We start from the raw sequence: 8439 nt of genomic DNA, 5'->3' as shown, positions 1-8439 counted from the left end.
CTCAGTAGTCTGTCGTAGTTTGTATAACTCAACCTCAAAAAAACATGTGTCATTAAGTGTTCATTATTACTATAATGTAACTTAAGTTACATACTGTAACTACTAACTTATATTACTTAGCCTTCAAAGAACTCAACTTTTAAAAGAAGGCAACCATAAACACCTTACATTTTGTTTTGTGTGCATGCATTCTTTATTGTGCACAGAATTAATGTTTTTCCACTCAACCAAAAAAACTATACCCACTTCTGACTCTATTACTATTCATTTCGCTGGTCAAATACTATCCATAGGTATTACCCTTGACACTTACAAATTATCTTGGAGTACTCCTTGAGCCGCATCTTAGTTGTCAAAATCCCATTAACAACCTGAACCAGAAACTGTATGTTTATAACTCGATCAGACCATTTCTCAGTAATACAGTCTCTGAAACATACCTGCATGCAATCCTTCTTTCAGCAATATCCCACTGTCTCCCAATCTGGTCTTAAACAACAAAGGAAACCATTGAACCCATAGCACAGACTGTATAATAGCGCTCATAAGATTCAAACCTTCCCTCTTACACTCTTCACTGTACTGCACTTTCTCACTGTAACGGCATGTTTTTTCACGCCATGAAGTTTTACCATCAGATCCATAACAATAACTCGTCTCCAGCTCTGATAGTGCCCGAGTTAAGATCCAACACGAGCCAGAAACGCATCACCAGATCCCTCTGGAAAGCATTAATCCCTGTACCAACTTGCAAAATCTGCTATGGTCAGAGGTTGTTCTTTCATCCGTAGACTAAAGTCTGGAATTAGGTCCCATATTATATCAGGACAACAACAACCTCAGTTAGGCATTTCAAGAAGGTATAATAAACATCGCCTGATGAATGGACAAACTTGCAACCATTGCTTTAACTAATGTGTGTTAATTTCAGTTATCCCCCCTCTGATTGTCTGTGTTGCTGTTTAGTCTGATTGTTGGTCGTGTCTTTTGTCTGATGTGGTCTTTGTTTTTAATGTGCTGCAGAACCTGATGTAAACCAGTTTTAACTGAATCAGGCCCATTTAACTGCAACTTTTGTAATGTTACTTTTAATCTTCCCTGTAAAATAAATTAAAATTCTATACATTTGAGGTTTTCACACCAGAAAGTCACTGGAGTAAAATACGGAATCCCTTTTTTAAAAATATTTTTCTGTTGCCTTAAATATCACATTCAAAGGGATGGAAAGGGGAAAAAAACTTTAAAAAACATAGCATACTCCTTGGTGTTAATCCTGTGTTTCACCTCTAACCTCCTCCAAGAGCAAACTTCTAGAACAAATGAAAATATAGTGCTGCCGGAGGGAGTCCATACATTACAGTAGAGCAGCACATAAAGTGTTGTTGTTTAAAGCATTGTACCTCTGACTGACTGGACACATGGATGGAGTTGGGAGTTATAATGGGCTGTTGATGACGTAACACAGTCATACACCTTTGTCATAATGACTTGAAACATGTACATTATCTGGTCGTGACATTAGTGGGTTATTTTGGTTCTCTAGTGTTGACACTTTATGTATTCCCATTAGGTCAAGAAATATTTTTCCAGGGGAAGTAGCAGTTCATCAAATTTGAAGATGAACAACAATCTTTGTTTTGGATCACCGATTATTTTAAAACACATCAAATGTTTGTGTGTTTTGTGCAATGGATGTGTGAAATGCCTCTTACACAGGCTGGAGACTAAAAGGCTCCAGCACACCTTGGCTGTCAGTGTTTCCACTGCACTGACCTCACCTTGATGATATGCAGGCACATGTACATGCACACATATAGGTACAGTATGCAAATTAAACACATGCAAAAAGCAGGATACAGTGTTCTAAAATTTGAACTAACAAGTTCATGGATAGAGATGCACAAAACACTCAATACATGCTCAAAAATACAGAACAATTATCACAAACGTATACAAACACAAATAAAACACATACACTTTACACAGAGTCAAACATGCCCTAATTTAGATATCACATGTTGTTTATCCTTTGTATACTTTATAGTCAAAGTGCGCACGTATAGTGTATCTTAATTTTAAGTATATTTTGTCTTTATTCACACTGTTCACGTGCTTTTTACGTCTTATGCAGGCCCTTGTTTGTTTTTTATCTGTCACGTGTCTAAAAGTGTGTGACCCGATTGTTGATGGTTTAGCAAGCTAGACTTGCTGAATCAGTGCTTAGAAATCTTTAATCAAAACGTTACAGACACACACACACACACACACACACACACACACACACACACACACACACACACGCACACACACACAGAAAAAGGGACACCACATGCACACACACGCCCCAAGACTGTGACAGGGTAACTATGCTCAGCGCAGTAACAATTGGGACAGTGACGACAACAACGGATTAGAGAGTGAAAGAAAGGGAGATCAGGGTCTTTCCAGAGCAAGAGAGATGAGTGTTGAACAGGACAATAAAATCAAGAAGTTACAAGGAGGAGAGGGTGTAAATCACTGGGAAAGAAATGCGGCTAATGAAGCAAATTGTTCTTTATCCAATCAACTTGGCATCTGGTCATCACTGAAGAAGATTGGCCAAAAAAATAAAGTTAAAAGTAGTTTTCACATCGATAAAACCATTATATTTGTTGAACCCAGAGATCAAAGAGACTACTTTAAAAGCTCCACTCATCTGGAAAAAAAAAACCTTGCTACATGAACAAGGACATTTTCTTGCTGTGGAAACATGTAAGGACCTTTCCCAAACTGCAGCAAAAGAAATTGCAACATTTCCCTTTATCACCCCTGAAATCTTCCTCAGTTGCTCATTCACTCATGTGCTTCAAAGTGGGAAGTTTTCCCTGTTGGACGGGAGGGGGGTCTCAGTAGGCAGACTTCCCAGAGAGAACCAGTGCCCTTTGCTTTTTGGCAAGATAAGTAACCATTGTAAGGTTATTTCTACACAGTTTTTATGGATCCATAGTTTAAAACACGTTCTTTTTTTTTGAGGAACCAAATGACCAAGAAACCATGAATTGAGGTTATTGTCGGTTATCTAGTAAAAAAAAAAAAAATCAATGGTTAGAATTCTGCACAACAAACCAAGTGTGTGGGTGTCCTTTGAGGAAATGAATACATGCAAAATGTTGCAACATGGAGGCCACCTTACACCACATCCCCCTAAAAACGAGAGACAAATATCTAAATCTGTTAAGAAGAAGAAGTGGTTCCTCTTTCTGTGTTACTTCTCTGCAGTTTACATGGACAGAATAAGTGCAGAGAGCATGGTCAGAACAGGGATGAAAAAGGGATTTTAGCATTTCTTTGCAAATAAAAGGATAGGCGGAGGAAATAAAGGCACATACACTTCTTGTTTCACTTCTGTAAACTTGACTGGATATCTGGAAATAAGCGAATGCATAGTTACGGTAACCAAGAGCCTTTGGACAAATAAACTTGTTGAAATTCTTGGAGCTGTCCTGGTCTGCTAGCTTCTGTACCACTACAGCTTTTTTCTCAAATAAGGGTTAATGATGAACCGACTTTAAGTCCGAGAGCAAATACACTCTCCTCAAGTATTTTCTGAAGAAGCACGAGGGCATGGTCAAAAACCTACTCAGACCTTGTGAACTGAAAACCAATAGAGGACAGCTAATTTCCCTGTGGAAGAAGAACAGAGAGGGAAAATGTAACGTCACTTGTGGGAGTGAAAAAATTGGCTGATAGATGCAAAAGAAATGATCTTTCTCCCCATAGATTTCCCCTCTTTCATACACAATCCAGTAATTATGACTTCAGTTCTCTGTAAGATAATAACAGGAAATTGTGCAGGAAGATGTGTGGGAGGACTGAGTACGAAGCTATTGTGTGTTGAGGTACAATATGGAGCAGGGTAAAGCTGAAGTACTTTTTATGTGTGCTGCTGTACTTTTGAGCTAAATTTGGGAGTTTGATTCTGAGTATTTTTGGAGGGTGAGGGTTTTTGGCGCGTTGTTCACAATTTCAAAGAAATGTGCAGGAGTTTAATACTTGGTCTCAGGGTAAAAGTTTGAATTAGACTTAGGATGTGAAATCTCATCAGATTTAAGTTAAATAACTTATTGACTTTAAGCTAAAGGGCTTCGACCAGAGAAGGGCACAGTTCATCAAAAATATAACTTTGTTTACCGTTCATCAGTTAAAAAAAACATTAACTTCGATATCAAGTCATTAGTCAATTCAGTTCATATCTAACGGAAGTTTTATTTACTGTTAGCGTTAACCGGTATTATCAAGAAATACAAAAAAACATCAGCTTTGTTCAAAAGATTAGAGCTCCTAAGAGACCACCTGCCCGCTACAGTGGAGGTATGTTTTCTCAAATTTGCCGACATAGAAACAACTGCTGTTCTGTGTATATCACTCATGCCATACTTCTGACCATGTTAACCACTGTAAGAATCAACCAACACAGTAGCCACAATCTGTGCATCTGTCAAACCACTGACAAACACAAGTATTTCTGATTCATTTTTCTTACCATCTGAAGGTCTACTGTACTCTTGCAATCTCTTGAAGCGTCCCCTCGATCCAAATCCAGTAAATATTGAATCTCAAAATATTACATCCATAATTATCCATGGATTGGTTCAAAACTTCCTCTGTTTTTTTGCACTAGTTCATGCACTCTGACCTTTCTGACACCCCATTTGACCAATCAGGACCTTCCATTCACTGTTCCTAGGCTACTATAGCCAATGAGCTATTGAGTAGAAACTGGACTTTCTTTCTGTCCCCTCCGTGGTCGACATCAAACATCACACAGATGTGTCACCTGAAGAAATAAAACAGAGATAACAGGGTTGGCAGTCATGTCTTTTCACAGAATCAGGACCAAATGAGGTCATCTTACTTGAGATGGCAAAGGGAATTTGAGTGACAAAAAGAACGGAAACCAAATTTACCTGATGTTAATTGTTCCGTTAATCTTTTTTTCAAAGTTATGTCCTCGTTAAAAATTGATAAAGAAAATATACGTAGGTAGTTATCGGTTATCCGATTGAATGAAGTGTGCCCAGCTCTGACTTATAACATATTTGGGACCATTTCCCCAAATATCATTAAGAAGACAACTTGCTAATCCTTTCAGTAGCTTTTGCCAAAAGTGTTAAAAGTAGGAACAAGGCAGATTGTGGAAAAGTAGTTACACCTCAAAATTTCATGAATAGAGGTTTTCAAAGAAGATGATACAACTTCTGTGTGACTTGACATGATGGGAATACGATATACAATATCTCAATATAGCTCCAAGCTTTAATATCCTTATTATTTTAAGGGCATTTGCATTATAGGAACTCAGAGTCTGCAATATAGATGTTAAGTTCACTAGAGGATTAGGAGCCCTGAGAGATTTAAAATTTACTTCTTGTTTGGAGAAACTTGAGGCTTTCCGTGAGCCGAGTTTCAATAAACTGACTTACACCTGTTCTAAAATACTTCATATTTGACTTGACTTGGGTTTGACCGTCTTGTAGTGGTCAAGATCAATGTTGTGGTAAGGGTTGTAGTTGAAAGTTAATGGCTATATCAGGGTGAGGTTTGAAAAACATCACATACAAAATTCATTTTGGAGAGCACAGCAACTCCCTATATGGTCAAATCTAGTTCTTAAGATACTGTCAATAAAAAAAGCCATAATTTGTTTCTGACTACTTAAATGTTTCAGAGAAAAACTTACAAATGAATGTCCTGACAAATGGGCTTGGGTGTGTGTCCTGTGACAGAGGGCAGATGGAGGACAAAGACGAAGGGGGTGAGACAAGGCCAACATGGAGCCACAACACCCACCCAGCAAACACAAGAGAGACCAAACTAACCAGCCCTGCCCATACAAATACAGTCCCACAACATGACAACACCATTGTGGTGGACGGAGACTATATCTGTGTGTGTGTGCGTGAGTGTGTGTTGTCTGTCGGGTGGGGTGGTCATCTTGGTTTCCTCCAGAGAGTGAAACAAACAGGGTGAAGGAGATTCACTTCCCTTTTGGGACAGACAGATAATATTGACACAGTCTGTCACAATTACTGGCAGACTGATTCCAAAATGTTAACCAAGATGAAGGGTTTAGTGAAAGCCTGTCCAGCAAATGAATTAAATCTATGAGTACATGGGGCTTTTTACGCAATAGAAACAAATGCGTAATGAGTCCAAATTGAAAATGTATCGAAACTTTTGATCACAGTCAAAGCATCAAATAATAGGTGCGAAATTCTTTTTTTTTTTTAATCCGTCATTCCCAGATGACAGTTTCAAAAAGTTTTTTCAACTGTCCGCTGATGATCCCAATCTATTCTCCCTCCAAAAACACTGATGACCTTTTTGCTGGACTACCATAATGACTTGTGGATGTTGAGTAACAATAGATTGTACACAGAAAGTAGACCTACTGTATCCATCCATTGGCTTGTGGACAGTTGAAGCCTCAGATTTAACACATATGGAGAAAGAAGTGACCATATTTTGATATGAGGGTTGATACTCATTGCTATGCCTCCATTCTCATCAAGGAGCTGTAGGAATGACACAATCAATCAGCTGTACATTTAAGATGTCATATTATTTTGGCAGGTTCAGTCTCACATTCATAAAATTATAGTGGATCATTGCAAATACCAAATCGTATTCTGAGTGAATTAGGGAATGTGATGTAATTTTGATAGCCCATTAAACAATTTACCTTTTTTAAATAAGGACCTTTTGATCTGACCTATTATCAAGGCTTTGGTTTGAATATTTAGTGACTTAGGATGTATTTAAAGTAGCTCTGTCTTTTTAAACCTTCTGTTGTGAAAGCCTGCTTGAAAAGATATTTTTCATTATTCTGATTTTTTAATTTTCTCTGAATTTGGATTTTACTCTCTGCTTCAACTCTTCGTCTTTTTTTCTTTGCTTTAGTCCTTTTTTAAAAAAAAACTCTGCTGCCATTGCTGATAAGGGCATTGGCAGCAGAGTTGCAATTGCTCTTGGTATCAAAGAGAATTGCAGATTTTACAGAAATAGTGAAATGAATTACAAAAAATGCAGGGTGTCTGAACAGCTGTAGTTCACTCATAGTGAGTCATTCTCTGGGCAATAGTAATGCGTTTCCCCTCAGGTTAGAGTGATGATATCTGTAACACACAAAAACACAGTGGTGAGTCAGGAAGGTGTGGCTATGTGTTTGTCTGCATGTATGCATGTTAAAGTCCCTGTTTATCTGCTGAAACTCCTCTAAACTTGGTGTGCGTCTTGTCAGGTGATTGTCAAATGTAGGCTGGCAGATCGCACTGTTTACACACGACGCCATGGTGTGACCTCGGAGGTTGCCGGTAGCCGTGATTGGCTGCCAGCAACCAGCTCATTAAGCTGCTCACACGGGGACACTGTGCCAGAAGACACACTCTCCATTTGTTTCACAACATATGGACACAGTCGCACACACTCGTCAGAGGGACACCACAGGTATGGCAGGAGGCCACAGACACACGCCCACTCATGGATGTGCACACACACACATCACAGTTCATCAGTTTTAGAGGGGTCTGTCTGGCCTCCATGACCTGACTGAACTCTGGCTCACCCTCATTGGTTCATTACACCGCGTACCCTCACACCTAGCTGTCTTTTGGCTGGTGGACCAAACGTCAGGGTCATGACTTACAGAAGGAGAGGAGAAGAAAATAATTTGAGAACGAATGATTTGTGGGGGCATGTTAGAGTCAAGAATACAAAAACAGTGACAAATATGAGCAGAGAAGAGACATGAGAAAAAGTGGAGATGATGGATGAACATGGCTGTTTGGTGGAAATCTTAAGAAATATCAGCTTAAGAGGAACCAAGAAAACTGCCTTGATTTTATCTTGATGACTGTGTATATTTTACGTTTCTAAAATAATTTTGTCAGCAAAACTAGTAAGATCATTTTCTCAACCCAGCGAATGGGATGAAGGGAGCAGCCCATTGATGACTGTTCGGTGGAAATTCCTGTTTATTGTGACATGGGTCATTAATTTCTGTCACTGGTGAAACCATTAGCTGACTGCGTTGTAATTAAGGCTTATTATACCATTTTCCTGTCATTAGTGCAACATAGGTATGAAGCTTATAATATCTTTTTATTATTTTAAACTAATTTATTGCTCAGATGTTTTTTGGTGGCCTATAAAAGTTGTAAAAATCAGGTGTTTCTGTAAGAAATAGTTCTGTTAGGATGTTCAAAGAAAATAAATGTAACATTTATAGCAGCAAAGAGACACTTATCAATGGTAAAGATGATATGTGTCTCAATTCATGTTGAAATTGGTGTAAATTATTGACTGCAATCCTGTATGACTTTTTTTTTTCTGTGGTTCCAGAGAGGAGCTTACGGCACCAAGGAAAATAGGCTGGTAACCACTGTTTTAAAGGGATAATCT

The sequence above is a fragment of the Labrus bergylta genome, chromosome 1 (assembly GCF_963930695.1).
Source record: "Labrus bergylta chromosome 1, fLabBer1.1, whole genome shotgun sequence".
Lineage (NCBI taxonomy): Eukaryota > Metazoa > Chordata > Actinopteri > Labriformes > Labridae > Labrus > Labrus bergylta.
Note: the sequence above shows the minus strand (reverse complement) of the source record.